The sequence below is a fragment of the Triticum urartu genome, unplaced genomic scaffold (assembly GCF_003073215.2).
Source record: "Triticum urartu cultivar G1812 unplaced genomic scaffold, Tu2.1 TuUngrouped_contig_1486, whole genome shotgun sequence".
NCBI classification, from domain to species: Eukaryota; Viridiplantae; Streptophyta; class Magnoliopsida; order Poales; family Poaceae; genus Triticum; species Triticum urartu.
Window position 1 is genome coordinate 26,423 of NW_024111925.1, and position 16,735 is coordinate 43,157.

Genomic DNA, 16,735 nt, shown 5'->3' on the forward strand with positions numbered 1-16,735 from the left:
GCTAATGGAATGGGTCATGTCAATCAGATCATTCACCTAATGATGTGATCCCGTTAATCAAATAACAACTCTTTGTCCATGGTTAGGAAACATAACCATCTTTGATTAACGAGCTAGTCAAGTAGAGGCATACTAGTGACACTCTGTTTGTCTATGTATTCACACATGTATTATGTTTCCGGTTAATAAAATTCTAGCATGAATAATAAACATTTATCATGATATAAGGAAATAAATAATAACTTTATTATTGCCTCTAGGGCATATTTCCTTCAGAGAGTAGTAAATTTTCTATGCTTGTAGATCATGAAAAGAATGCTTTAGGTGCTGGTTATATTGTTGAATTCATTCATGATGCTACTGAAAATTATTATGAGGGAGGAACATATGCTTGTAGAAATTGTAATAATATCAAGTTTCCTCTCTATGTGCTTAAAGTTTTGAAGTTATGCTTGTTTTACCTTCCTATGCAAGTTGATTATTGCTCCCATAAATTGTTTGCTCACAAAATCCCTATGCATAGGAAGTGGGTTAGGCTTAAATGTGCTAGTCATATTCTTCAAGATGCTCTCTTTATGTTACAATTTTTATCTTCTATGTGAGCATCGTTGAAATCATCATGCCTAGCTAGGGGCGTTAAACGATAGCGCTTGTTGGGAGGCAACCCAACTTTATCTTTGTTCTTTGCTTTTTGTTCCTGTTTAGTAATAAATAATTCATCTAGCCTCTGTTTATATGTTGTTTTATGCTTTTAATTAGTGCTTGTGCCAAGTAGAACCTTTGGGAAGACTTGGGGAAAGTCTTGTTGATCATGCTGTAAAACACAGAAACTTTAGCGCTCACGAGAATTGCTGCCATTTTTATTTGAAAAGTGATATTTAGTTAATTCTTTTTGAAGATGATTAATAGATAAATTCCTCAGGTCCAGAAATTTATTTGAGAATTTTATTAGTTCCAGAAGTATAAGTTTGATCCAGATTACTACATACTATTCTGTTTTTGACAGATTCTGTTTTTCATGTGTTGTTTACTTATTTTGATGAATTTATGGCTAGTAAAATAGTTTATAAACCATAGAGAAGTTGGAATACAGTAGGTTTAACACAAATATAAATAAAGAATGAGTTAATTACAGTACCTTGAAGTGGTGATTTATTTTCTTATACTAACGGAGCTTACGAGTTTTCTGTTAAGTTTTGTGTTGTGAAGTTTTCAAGTTTTGGGTAAGGATTTGATGGACTATGGAATAAGGAGTGGCAAGAGCCTAATCTTGGGGATGCCCAAGGCACCCCAAGGTAACATTCAAGGATATCCAAGAGCCTAAGCTTGGGGATGCCCCGGAAGGCATCCCCTCTTTCGTCTTCGTTCATCGGTAACTTTACTTGGAGCTATATTTTTATCCGCCACATGATATGTGTTTTGCTTGGAGCATCAATTTATTTTATTAGGATTTGCTTGCAGTTATTTAGAACATTGTATTGCATCTTTTATCTCAATAAAAGTGGCATTGATATCCTTTACTATGCTTATGTTATAAGTATACATGTTGCTGTTTGAAAACAGAAAGTTTACCGCTGTTGCAATAATTCCCTAGAAAAGTCAGAATGTGATAAAATGTTGAAACCTTTTGCATATTAAGCTCTGATAAGTTTACTACAGTGGGAATTTTATTTCATAATTTTTGGAGCTAGGGAAGTATGGATGTTGCAGCATTCTTTACAGACTATCCTGTTTAGGCAGATTGCTGTTATGTTTGCATTGTTTGCATATGTTTGCTTCTTTAATGATTCTATTTGAGGATAGGACTATTAAATATGCAGAGGAATTTAGTATGCAATGTTGAATAATAATTTTAGTGATCTGCTACAGTAGAGTATGATAAGGTTTTTGCAATGGTTTATACTAACTTACCTCACGAGTCCTTGTTCAGTTTTGTGTGGATGAAGCTTTTGAGATTTAGGGAGACCGTGATATCTATCTATCTATCTACCTATCTATCTATCTATCTATATACCTATACTAATTACAGACTTCCACAAAATTACCACGTTAATTAGATTTTACGAGCCGTTCATCTGGTGGGACCGAATTATAACGGTGTAGATCTGATCATAAAATCCTCTGTCAGAAAAAGACATTTTCTCTAAAGAAAAAAAAAATCCAATATCAATTGTACCTAAACTTCACGTCCAAACTAAAGAACAAAAATCCAATCTCAACTGTACCTAATAAAAGCTTCATGTAATCCTCAAAAAAAAACTTCACGTCCTTCCAACAAAAAAGAAAAAAAATCTAATCTCAATTGTACCCAAAAAAGCCTCACATCCTTCCACCGAAAAAAACTTAACATACTCCACGGCCTCTTCCAAAACTAAATAAGAGTCCCGATCTACTTTCCCTAGCCTCCACGATTTGTCTACTCAAGGAATCGCCTCAGCCTAAACCCTGATCGAGAGCTCTTGGTCGAGGTCTCCATCGCCCCTTCCATATGCGGTCGCCTCCTGCCGCAATCTGGCTATGGTCCTGGTTGTGGTCTCCATCGCCTAACCTCAGTGCGTTCTCCTCCCCGCAGGCATCTCCTCTCTCTCTATCCCCCACAATTGTCTTTCTCATGCGTTTCGTTTCATTGGCGGCGTGTTAGATCCAGCAGCAAATCACATCTCCAGACTAAATCTAATTCCACCAATTCATGGCGGATAGGCCTTGGCCTCTTCCTCCTTGTGCCATTAGCCTCTCCTCTCTCTCTTTGTGTTTGTTGCAGATGATGGAGAGAACACATCAAGTTAGATCCAGCGGCAAATATGAGAAAAGCAAGATTTGCATGTAGGTGATGAACATCATCAAATTGGCTGCCTCACAAGTTATACATAATTGGGCGTTGCGGATAGGCCTTCGCCACTTTCTCCTGGTGCGGTTAGCCCCTCTCTCTCTGTGTGTGTGTGTGTGTGTGTGTGTTGCAGATGATGAAGATAATGCAGTGAGTTCGATCCAGTGACAATTTTGAGAAAAGCGAGATTTCAATGCAGATAATGAACGTCATCTACTGATTATATAATTGGGTGCCTCCACAGGTTATACAAAATTGGTCGATGAAGTGCAATGCAGGACCATCCACTATACAGTGATCTTTTAAACATCACCCAACCCAATCTTTTGATTAGGTAAATATAATGTTGTTTGTCTGCAGTATGTCAGTTCTAACATTGTTTAGCCTATCCATCCAGGGTGCATATGGGAAGCTCTTCTTTGCTGCAGCACCGTCGAGGCCGAGGACGCGGTGATAAGCTCACCATTAAGCAAGTGGTCTGGTGATGGATTAAGCGTGTGAAGAAACTTTTGATCTGAGGTAGTATAATATTTTCTTATTTACTTACAGTGTCTTTTTAACATGCACCTCTACAAGCTATTTGTCTGCAGGTAGCGTTCATCTAAGAAACATTGTGGTTCATAAAGTAATTAACTAGGCAAGACAAACAACTTACAGGTGTTAGTCCGTGATAGCTGAAAAGCATACATATATAATTATACCCTCTCAAATCAGTCAGGCTATGTGATTTTTTATTATTTGGAGCATGGGGATTCACTCAACAAAACAAGTTTCATATTTTTATCACTGATTTTGTCTCTCTTTTGTTTTCTCAATTTTTCATATTTTATACCCTAATTATCATGACACATTTTCTTCTACCATCAAATCTGCATTGAACACCAACACCCCTATTCCTCATCTTTGACACGTACTATAAAACAGCCAATTCTATTAATATGATCAATGTCTCCCTTGATTGTATGGACGTATCAATGCACAACTATTCAATCGAGCCCATGAAGTTGTCCATTGAGGGACTACGGATGCCCATGGTATGAGTAAAAAAGAAGTTATCTCGCAGTCCAGTTTGTTTTTGTGACGTCTTATACTTGGACTGTGCTTCTGAGGTTCTATCCTATATGTGCATTTAGTTTCTCACGTTCTATGTTGGGCCTGATTTAATGTGTTTTATAAGAATTCCAACTGATTAATCTTTTATTCAGTTTCCAGGCATAATATGCGATTAATGTTCTCAATTTCCAGGACGACCAGTGAATCATTTCGCAGGCTAGCATCGTTGTTGGGCACAGGGGTTATTATCAGCAAGGTAGAAAATGCTCATATTCCATGCAATAGATTTTTCATGCAGGAATAATTTTTGACCTTATCCACAAAAGCCACCAGATCACAAAATTGGATGGATTCTAATTAACCTTTCTGAATGCGTGAGACTGAATTAGAGCAGAACTATGGCAACCCCGCCATGCAAAATAGGCCATGCATGAATCATAGATCTCATCAGGTCACCATCTTGCCAAACTTTGCACTGCCTAATGCATCGGAGGTAAGAGTTGCCTATCTTCTCTCGAATTGGTTTTTTGACTGTTAGGGTACTAACAGTCATAGGTAGTATAATATTTTCTGACTTTGTATTGCTAATAAGTAACAATTGAAATTGATATCAGTCCGTGCACAATAATTTTTGTAAGTTAATCTAGGGTAAAAATATGGTAAATACGTGTTTGGTTTTTGAGAGTAGACAGATATGTTAAACATGTTTTGTTTCTTATTTTGCAACGTATATATGATCAGATTATTTGTCCAGTAACCCATACCTATGTAAAAGTATGAAATAACTCCATGGTAGTCAAACCCAATACACCTCCCGTACCCCAACTAAATGCAACCTAATTCCAGGGTGACATGTTAATATGTTATAAAGGTCAATCTTACATACAAGCAACAAAACTAAGCATGCACCCAAGAATAGTCTTCATTCAGGAATGATAGTTACTTTCTTTTACACTGTTCATTGTTTTGGAACGTGAACATGATAAACTTTATTATTAATGTCATGTCACTACTGGAATCGCCGAATTCGCCAAGTTTGCAGCATACTCGGCAAAGCCTAGAAACAACTTGGCATTGTGTTTGCCCAGTTCTGTTCTCGGCAAACGACACTTGGTTGGACGGACGTGAGCAATCTTGAACTTTTCTAAGTTCTTATTATTGGGCACTCAACAAACATTTTAAACAGCCATTGCTGAGTTTCGAAAAAAGATAACTCGGCAAACTACCACGTTAGGAACAACATGCATATTAAATTGTTGGAACGACATATATAGGGTGCAGATAATGGATACGAGGTATGTGCATCGATTTGTTTGATTATATAAATAAGATTTCAGGTAAATATTGTATCAAGTATTTCGCTATATATGATTTAGTTTTTTTGGTTCATTATATGCAAAATTATTTAGTAAGGTCTCTGTATATACCTACAGATGCACCGAAGTGCAACCATGTCAACATGTACACAAGCTAAATGGAATGACCATTTTCTCTATGCATGGTTTATTTTATCAGGTATGGACTAGGCTTTTGTCTTCTAATGAAAAAAGTTTCGAACAAGAAAAGAAGTACTAAAAAATCGTCTCTGATGCGTGCATCTATTCCTTTTCTGTTTAAAAAGGTCTAATTGTTTGGGTTGTTGATTTTGTGAGGCTCTTTCATCTTATATATAAAGTAAACTTGCTAAGTAGTCCAGAGACTGGTCGGAATAGGTGCCAAGTTAATGAACAATCAACAAAATTTAATTTCAATGTGTTGAAGGGATCATCTACCAAGATTTAGAGGTTGTTAAATAGTTGGATTATATTTATCTAGATGGAGAACATTTGAGTATATGCGAGTCATTTCATATTCTGTTATTTGAAGTATAAAATTTTAACTACGATAAGATTTGACTGTTGAACATGTATGGTCATAGGACAAGATGGAACTGTTCCAATAGAAATTTGAGAATTCCGAATTTAATTACTCCCGGTAAATGAAATGTAGTCTCAAAACTCAACCTATTGCAGATTACTAAACTAGCCCGTGCGAATGCACGGGTTGACGACTAGTACCTATACTAATTACAGACTCCCACAAAATTACCACGTTAATTAGATTTTACGAGCCGTTCATCTGGTGGGACCGAATTATAACGGTGTAGATGTGATCATAAAATCCTCAGTCAGAAAAAGACATTTTCTCTAAAGAAAAAAAATCCAATATCAATTGTACCTAAACTTCACGTCCAAACTAAAGAACAAAAATCCAATCTCAACTGTACCTAAAAGCTTCACGTAAGCCTCAAAAAAAAACTTCACGTCCTTCCACCAAAAAAAGAAAAAAAATCTAATCTCAATTGTACCCAAAAAAGCCTCACGTCCTTCCACCGAAAAAAAAACTTAACATACTCCACGGCCTCTTCCAAAACTAGATAAGAGTCCCGATCTACTTTCCCTAGCCTCCACGAATCGCCTCAGCCTAAACCCTGATCGAGAGCTCTTGGTCGAGGTCTCCATCGCCCCTTCCATATGCGGTCGCCTCCTGCCGCAATCTGGCTATGGTCCTGGTTGTGGTCTCCATCGCGTAACCTAAGTGCGTTCTCCTCCCCGCAGGCATCTCCTCTCTCTCTCCCCCACAATTGTCTTTCTCATGCCTTTCGTTTCATTGGCGGCGTGTTAGATCCAGCAGCAAATCACATCTCCAGACTAAATCTAATTCCACCAATTCATGGCTGATAGGCCTTGGCCTCTTCCTCCTGGTGCCATTAGCCTCTCTCTCTCTCTCTCTCTCTTTGTTTTTGTTGCAGATGATGGAGAGAACACAACAAGTTAGATCCAGCGGCAAATATGAGAAAAGCAAGATTTGCATGTAGGTGATGAACATCATCAAATTGGCTGCCTCACAAGTTATACATAATTGGGCGTTGCGGATAGGCCTTGGCCACTTTCTCCTGGTACGGGTTAGCCCCTCTCTCTCTCTCTCTGTGTGTGTGTGTGTGTGTGTGTGTGTGTGTGTTGCAGATGATGAAGATAATGCAGTGAGTTTGATCCAGTGACAATTTTGAGAAAAGCGAGATTTCAATGCAGGTGATGAACGTCATCTACTGATTGTATAATTGGGTGCCCCCACAGGTTATACAAAATTGGTCGATGAAGTGCAATGCAGGACCATCCACTATACAGTGATCTTTTAAACATCACCCAACCCAATCTTTTGATTAGGTAAATATAATGTTGTTTGTCTGCAGTATGTCAGTTCTAACATTGTTTAGTCTATCCATCCAGTGTGCATATGGGAAGCTCTTCTTTGCTGCAGCACCGTCGAGGCCGAGGACGCGGTGATAAGCTCACCATTAAGCAACTGGTCTGGTGATGGATTAAGCGTGTGAAGAAACTTTTGATCTGAGGTAGTATAATATTTTCTTATTTACTTACAGTGTCTTTTTAACATGCACCTCTACAAGCTATTTGTCTGCAGGTAGCGTTCATCTAAGAAAGATTGTGGTTCATTAAGTAATTAACTAGGCAAGACAAACAACTTACAGGTGTTAGTCTGTGATGGTTGAAAAGCATACATATATAATTATACCCTCTCAAATCAGTCAGGCTATGTGATTTTTTATTATTTGGAGCATGGGGATTCACTCAACAAAACAAGTTTCATATTTTTATCACTAGTTTTGTCTCTCTTTTGTTTTCTTATTTTTTCATATTTTATACCCTAATTATCATGACACATTTTCTTCTACCATCAAATCTGCATTGAACACCAACACCCCTATTCCTCATCTTTGACACGTACTATAAAACAGCCAATTCTATTAATATGATCAATGTCTCCCTTGATTGTATGGACGTATCAATGCACAACTATTCAATCGAGCCCATGAAGTTGTCCATCGAGGGACTACCGATGCCCATGGTATGAGTAAAAAAGAAGTTATCTCGCAGTCCAGTTTGTTTTTGTGACGTCTTATACTTGGACTGTGCTTCTGAGGTTCTATCCTATATGTGCATTTAGTTTCTCACGTTCTATGTTGGGCCTGATTAATGTGTTTTGTAAGAATTCCAACCGATTAATCTTTTATTCAGTTTCCAGGCATAATATGCGATTAATGTTCTCAATTTCCAGGACGACCAGTGAATCATTTCACAGGCTAGCATCGTTGTTGGGCACAGGGGTTATTATCAGCAAGGTAGAAAATGCTCATATTCCATGCAATAGATTTTTCATGCAGGAAGAATTTTTGACCTTATCCACAAAAGCCACCAGATCACAGAATTGGATGGATTCTAATTAACCTTTCTGAATGCGTGAGACTGAATTTGAGCAGAACTATGGCAACCCCGCCATGCAAAATAGGCCATGCATGAATCCTAGATCTCATCAGGTCACCATCTTGCCAAACTTTGCACTGCCTAATGCATCGGAGGTAAGAGTTGCCTATCTTCTCTCGAATTGGTTTTTTGACTGTTAGGGTACTAACAGTCAGAGGTAGTATAATATTTTCTGACTTTGTATTGCTAATAAGTAACAATTGAAATTGATATCAGTCCACGCACAATAATTTTTGTAAGTTAATCTAGGGTAAAAATATGGTAAATACGTGTTTCGTTTTTGAGAGTAGACAGATATGTTAAACATGTTTTGTTTCTTATTTTGCAACGTATATATGATCAGATTATTTGTCCAGTAACCCATACCTATGTAAACGTATGAAATAACTCCATGGTAGTCAAACCCAATACACCTCCCGTACCCCAACTAAATGCAACCGAATTCCAGGGTGACATGTTAATAAAGGTCAATCTTACATACAAGCAACAAAACTAAGCATGCACGCAAGAATAGTCTTCGTTCAGGAAAGATAGTTACTTTCTTTTACACTGTTCATTTTTTTGGAACGTGAACTTGATAAACTTTATTATTAATGTCATGTCACTACTGGAATCGCCGAATTCGCCAAGTTTGCAGCATACTCGGCAAAGCCTAGAAACAACTTGGCATTGTGTTTGCCCAGTTTTGTTCTCAGCAAACGACACTTGGTTGGACGGACGTGAGAAATCTTGAACTTTTCTAAGTTCTTATTATTGGGCACTCGACAAACATTTTAAACATCCATTGCTGAGTTTCGAAAAAAGACAACTCGGCAAACTACCACGTTAGGAATAACATGCATATTAATTTGTTGGAACGACATATATAGGGTGCAGATAATGGATACAAGGTATGTGCATCGATTTGTTTGATTATATAAATAAGATTTCAGGTAAATATTGTATCAGTATTTCGCTATATATGGATTTACGTTTTCTTTTGGTTTCATTATATACAAAATTATTTTAGTAAGGTCTCTGTATATACCTTACTAGACAAATTTCGTGTGAATTCAAAATAGAGACCAGAACAGTTTACTTTTGTCTATATGTTATTATATTAGCATTTATTTTTAGGAAATGATTAATATAATGAAAGTGAACATGTTTAGATCAATACATTTTGATGTGATCGAAGCAAAGCAGATGCACCGAAGTGCAACCATCTCAACATGTACACAAGCTAAACGGAATGACCATTTTCTCTATGCATGGTTTATTTTATCAGGTATGGACTAGGCTTTTGTCTTCTAATGAAAAAAGTTTCGAACAAGAAAAGAAGTACTAAAAAATGGTCGCTGATGCGTGCATCTATTCCTTTTCTGTTTAAAAAGGTCTAATTGTTTGTGTTGTTGATTTTGTGAGGCTCTTTCATCTTATATATAAAGTAAACTTCCTAAGTAGTCCAGAGACTGGTCGGAATAGGTGCCAAGTTAATGAACAATCAACAAAATTTAATTTCAATGTGTTGAAGGGATCATATACCAAGATTTAGAGGTTGTTAAATAATTGGATTATATTTATCTAGATGGAGAACATTTGAGTATATGCGAGTCATTTCATATTATGTTATTTTAAGTATAAAATTTTAACTACGATAAGATTTGACTGTTGAACATGTATGGTCATAGGACAAGATGGAACTGTTCCAATAGAAATTTGAGAATTCCCAATTTAATTACTCCCGGTAAATGAAATGTAGTCTCAAAAGTCAACCTATTGCAGATTACTAAACTAGCCCGTGCGAATGCACGGGTTGACGACTAGTGAAAGGAATTAAGGAGACACAAAAGCTCAAGCTTGGGGATGCCCAAGGCACCCCAAGATAATATTTCAAGAATTCCCAAGCGTCTAAGCTTGGGGATGCCCCGGGTGGCATCCCACCTTTCCTCTTCAACAACTATCGGTTAGTATCGGTTGATCCTAAGTTTTTGCTTTTTCACATGATGTTTGCTATTCTTAGATGTCATTTTCTTTTGCTTTGCTTGCTGTTTGGATAAAATACCAAGATCTGAAATTCTTAAATGTTGGAGAGTCTTCACATAGTTGCATAATTATTCGACTACTCATTGATCTTCACTTATATCCTTCGGAGTAGTTTGTTGTTGCTCTAGTGCTTCACTTATATCCTTTTAGAGCATGGTGGTAGTTTTATTTTGAAGAAATAGATGAAATCTCATGCTTCACTTATATTATTTTGAGAGTCTTAATAGCATGGTAATTTACTAAAATCCTAATATGCTAGGTATTCAAGAATAATAAAATTCTCTTATGAGTGTGTTGAATACTATGAGAAGTTTGATACTTGATGATTGTTTTGAGATATGAGGATGGTAATATTAGAGTCATGCTAGTTGAGTAGTTGTGAATTTGAGAAATACTTGTGTTGAAGTTTGTAATTCCCGTAGCATGCACGTATAGTGAACCGTTATGTGATGAAGTCGGAGCATGATTTATTTATTGATTGTCTTCCTTATGAGTGGCGGTCGGGGACGAGCGATGGTCTTTTCCTACCAATCTATCCCCCTAGGAGCATGCGCGTAGTACTTTGTTTCGATAACTAATAGATTTTTGCAATAAGTATATGAGTTCTTTATGACTAATGTTGAGTCCATGGATTATACGCACTCTCACCCTTCCACCATTGCTAGCCTCTCTAGTACCGCGCAACTTTCGCCGGTACCATAAACCCACCATATACCTTCCTTAAAACAGCCACCATACCTACCTATTATGGCATTTCCATAGCCATTTCGAGATATATTGCCATACAACTTTCCACCGTTCCGTTTATTATGACACGCTCCATCATTGTCATATTGCTTTGCATCATGTAGTTGACATCGTATTTGTGGCAAAGCCACCGTTCATAATTCTTCCATACATGTCACTCTTGAGTCATTGCACATCCCGGTACACCGCCGGAGGCATTCATATAGAGTCATATCTTGTTCTAAGTATCGAGTTGTAAATCTTGAGTTGTAAGAAAATAAAAGTGTGATGATCATCATTATTAGAGCATTGTCCCAGTGAGGAAAGGATGAGGGAGACTATGATTCTCCCACAAGTCGGGATGAGACTCTGGACAAAAATAAATAAATAAAAGAGGCCAAAGAAGCCCAAATAAAAAAAGAAAAGAGGCCATAAAAAAGAGAAGGCCAAAACAATAATAAAAAAATTGAGAGAAAAAGAGAGAAGGGACAATGTTACTATCCTTTTACCACACTTGTGCTTCAAAGTAGCACCATGATCTTCATGACAAAGAGTCTCCTATGTTGTCACTTTCATATACTAGTGGGAATTTTACATTATAGAACTTGGCTTGTATATTCCAATGATGGGCTTCCTCAAAATTGCCCTAGGTCTTCATGAGCAAGCGAGTTGGATGCACACCCACTTAGTTTCTTTTTGAGCTTTCATACATTTATAGCTCTAGTGCATCCGTTGCATGACAATCCCTACTCACTCACATTGATATCTATTGATGGGCATCTCCATAGCCCGTTGATACGCCTAGTTGATGTGAGACTATCTTCCCCTTTTTGTCTTCTCCACAACCACCATTCTATTCCACCTATAGTGCTATGTCCATGGCTCACGCTCATGTATTGCGTGAAGAATGAAAAAGTTTGAGAACATGAAAAGTATGAAACAATTGCTTGGCTTGTCATCGGGGTTGTGCATGATTTAAATATTTTGTGTGGTGAATATAGAGCATAGCCAGACTATATGATTTTGTAGGGATAGCTTTTTTTGGCCATGTTATTTTGAGAAGACATGATTTCTTAGTTAGTATGCTTGAATTATTATTGTTTTTATGTCAATATTAAACTTTTGTCTTGAATCTTATGGATCTGAATATTCATGCCACAATTAAGAAGAAGTACATTGAAATTATGCCAAGTAGCACTCCGCATCAAAAATTCGGTTTTTATCATTTACCTACTCGAGGACGAGCAGGAATTAAGCTTGGGGATGCTGATACCTCTCCAATGTATCTATAATTTTTGATTGCTCCATGCTATATTATCTACTGTTTCGAATGTTTATGGGCTTTATTATACACTTTAATATCATTTTTGGGACTAACCTATTAACCCAGAGCCCAGTGCCAGTTTCTGTTTTTACCCTGTTTTAGGGTTTCGAAGAAAAGGAAAATCAAACGGAGTCCAATTGACCTGAAACTTCACGGAACACATTTTTGGAAAGAAAGAAGCCCAGAAGACTTGGAGTGCACGTCGGGGGATCTGCGAGGAGGTCACGAGGCAGGGGGCACGCCCACCCCCCCTGGGCACGCCCTCCACCCTCGTGAGCCCCTCGTGGCCCCCCTGACGTACTTCTTCCGCCTATATATCTCCATATACCCTAAAAACATCCGTGAGCACAATAGATCGGGAGTTCCGCCGCCAGAAGCCTCCGTAGCCACCGAAAGCCAATCTAGACCCGTTCTGGCACCCTCCCGGAGGGGGCAATCCTTCTCTGGTGGCCATCTTGATCATCCCGGTGCTGTCCATGACGAGGAGGGAGTAGTTCTCCCTCGGGGCTAAGGGTATGTACCAGTAGCTATGTGTTTGATCTCTCTCTCTCTCGTGTTCTTGAGGTGATACGATCTTGATGTATCGCGAGCTTTGCTATTATATTTGGATCCTATGATGTTTCTTCCCCCCTCTACTCTCTTGTAATGAATTGAGTTTCCCCTTTGAAGTTATCTTATCGGATTGAGTCTTTAAAGATTTGAGAACACTTGATGTATGTCTTGCCGTGCGTATCTATGGTGACAATGGGATACCACGTGATTCACTTGATGTATGTTTTGGTGATCAACTTGCGGGTTCTGCCCATGAACCTATGCATAGGGGTTGGCACAAGTTTTCGTCGTGATTCTCCGGTAGAACTTTGGGGCACTCTTTGAGGTCCTTTTGTGTTGGTTGAATAGATGAATCTGAGATTGTGTGACGCATATCGTATAATCATACCCATGGATACTCGAGGTGACATTGGAGTATCTAGGTGACATTAGGGTTTTGGTTGATGTGTATCTTAAGGTGTTATTCTAGTACGAACTCTAGGGCTGTTTGTGACACTTATAGGAATAGCCCAACGGATTGATTGGAAACAATAACTTTGAGGTGGTTTCGTACCCTACCATAATCTCTTCGTTCGTTCTCCGCTATTAGTGACTTTGGAGTGACTCTTTGTTGCATGTTGAGGGATATTTATGTGATCCAATTATGTTATTATTGTTGAGAGGACTTGCACTAGCGAAAGTATGAACCCTAGGCCTTTTTTGAACGCATTGCAATACCATTTACGCTCACTTTTATCATTCGTCACCTTGCTGTTTTTATATTTTCAGATTACAAAAACTATTATCTACTATCCATATTGCACTTGTATCACCATCTCTTCGCCGAACTAGTGCACCTATACAATTTACCATTGTATTGGGTGTGTTGGGGACACAAGAGACTCTCTGTTATTTGGTTGCAGGGTTTCTTGAGAGAGACCATCTTCATCCTACGCCTCCTACGGATTGATAAACCTTAGGTCATCCACTTGAGGGAAATTTGCTACTGTCCTACAAACCTCCGCACTTGGAGGCCCAACAACGTCTACAAGAAGAAGGTTGTGTAGTAGACATCATTATTCTGCGGCAACGATAGCCTCACACCGCAGCCGAACCAGTGAACCCTCGTACTCCTCTCCGCATGGGCATCCACTGCCGCGTCTTCCCCGGCTCCATGTCGTCCCCTTCCTAGGCCTCGCCGTCGTCCACTGCACTGGTGCTTTCGGCGCGGCGTGGTCAACGTGGTCAAGGAACGGCTTCCATCGGATGTGGATTGTACGTGGAGAGGCTGACAGCTGGGTCCAAGGCCGCAGTAAGGAAGTGCCTCCTTATTACACGCAAAATAATTATTCCTCCACCTGACAGCGGGGACCCACCGGACGGGCCACCGTATTTCGTGAAAGAAACATTTCCCCTTGGCTGCTGGGACCCACCAGCTACATCTTTGCATGCAAGGAAGTGCGTCCGGGCAAAAAAATGATTCGCCCCCTGACTGCTGGGACCCACCAGCTACATCCTCGCACGCAAGGAAGTACCTGACAGTTAGGACCCACCTCGTCAAAGCGTACGTAGCGTTGTCATTCTAGTCACGAACATGTATGTACATACTGGTCGATGTAGAGGCGCGCACGTGTCGTAGTAGAGGCGCGCACGTAGCATGTACGCATACGTACAGCGGACAATGTGCAAGAAAGAAAATACGGCCACGTACGTACATACGGGCGGGGTCTCGAACGCCTACTCGTGCATACGTACGGCCAGGGCTCGTGTACATAGCTGGGTCGGAATGGAGAAACTGCGTCATCGTCGTGTTCATGGGGAGCCAACAGGCTGGGTCGGATGGAATGTGTCGTCTTGTTCATCGGGAGGGCTTGGACGGAACAGCCGACGGAAACAAGGCCTGGCGTACCGAAGAACGGAGGAAACGGCCATGTGTTTGACTGGACACGTTTGAAACGGGATCCTGTTCAGCGGGAGGGGTCTGGCGTACCACAAAACAGAGGAAACGGACCTCCTATGGTCGAAACGGGGTCCTGTTGATCGGGAGGGGTGTGGCGTACCGCGAAACGGAGGAAACGGACTTGTGTTGGAGCGCTACGGTCGAAACGGGGGTCCTGTTCATCGGGAGGGGTGTGGTGTACCGCAAAACGGGACTCCATGGGATATTGTTCATCTCCACCGTCGACCCCCTCCAGCCTCCACGGGCTACTGTTCATCCACCATCGACCTCCTCCAGCCTCCACCTGCTCCTGTTCATCCACGGGCTCCTGTTCATCCAGCCTCCACCGTGCGCTACTCCACCGGCTACAGTTCAACCAGCCCTCTCCACGGGCTCCTATTCAACCACCCCTCCACGGGCTACTGTTCATCCAGCCCTCCGTCGTCTACTGTTCATCCAGCCCTCCACGGGGTCCTGTTCATCTAGCCCCAACCGACTCGATCGATCGGGGTCCTGTTCATCCAAAGGCAACACCACGGGGCCCTGTTCATCCACCCCCACCGGGAACTGTTCACCCAAACCCCCCAAGCAACGCTCACTGTTCATCCAGAGGCAGCATCGATCGGCTTCAGTTAGCAGCAGTAGCGAAGGAATCGGTCGATCGGGTTTAGTTAACAGCCATCGATTGTCGCTCGGGTTCAGTAACGCGTAGCCTGCAGTGCAATCGCTCGGGTTCAGTAGGCGAACACCTCGATCGGGTTCAGTTAGAGCCCAACGCCTCGCACCCACGCGCGTGCGTGTACGAGAGAAATGCGCAAACCTCCATGCATCGCTCGGCCCCGACCACCCACCGTAACTGGGAACACCCCGATATTTTCCTTGCCCTCGCTTCTACCATGGTTTTTTTCGTCATGGACGGCCCAAAGAATGTCATGCAGCTGCGTCTCCGTCCCGCCCAGGACGAAAAGCCCATTTTCTGTCATGATTTTTTTTCATAGAAGTAGGAGCCCACCACATCTATGATTATACCGGGTTTTGTCACCATTATCGTCATAGAAGTGTCATAAGTATGACAGAAAAAAAAATTGTTCGGCCCAAAATGTCATGGGTGTGCCTTTTTTGTACTGAAGTTAATCCACGAACAGCATACTAAAGTTTGCGACTCTTTCCTGTTTTCTCCCAAATATCCACAATGATAGTAGGGCATTCCCTTTTCAGTTGCTCATACCCTTTACTGGCCACCACATCACAAATTATGTTTGAAGAGTTCATAAACTCAATGCAAGCATCTTTGAGCTGGCTGCAATGGTGGTGGTCGGCTAGAGCTAGCGTGGTCACCACAGTCTCGGCACAAAGAACCTCGCACAACTTGCCCTCGCACATCAATTTCATCCTTTCCATGGCATACCTATCTGCGGCGACAAGCAAATGCCTAAGCATTTCTTCATACTCTTCATCATTGAGCTCATCCATCGGAGGCAACGAGTCCTTGTAAATGAAGTGAAGCAGTCCTCTGAAAGCAGCAGGCTGCAAATGTTCGATAGTTATGCTGCGCCTTTTTTGTCCCTCATTGGCCCGTAGAACTCTGCACTGAAAACCGCCGAACGCATCGCACAGATTATCTTATGAGCTGAGAAAACCTCATGCTTCACATTGAAACATACATCAGCCCCCTTTGTGGCCTCCAACAAGCTACATGAACTCCTCAAACTACGATCATCACCGGGAGTGGGCTCGGTTGTTGTCACTCCGGGGTTGCCGGATCATAACCGTCGTAGGTGACTATAACTTGCAAGATCAGATCTAAAACATGGATATAATGATGAATTCATAAACGGTTCAGATCTGAAATCATGGCACTCAAACCCAAAGTGACAAGCATTAAGCATGGCAAAGTCATAGCAACATCAATCTAAGAACATAGTGGATACTAGGGATCATGCCCTAACGAAACTTACTCGATTACATGATGAATCTCATGCAACTGC

The 16,735-nt window shown here is 40.6% G+C and overlaps 1 pseudogene; it reads right to left on the bottom strand.

Moving 5' to 3' along the window:
* Positions 1-15,877: 15,877 nt before the first annotated feature.
* LOC125526703 lies at positions 15,878-16,439 on the bottom strand (annotated as a pseudogene).
* Between the last annotated feature and the right edge of the window lie 296 nt (positions 16,440-16,735).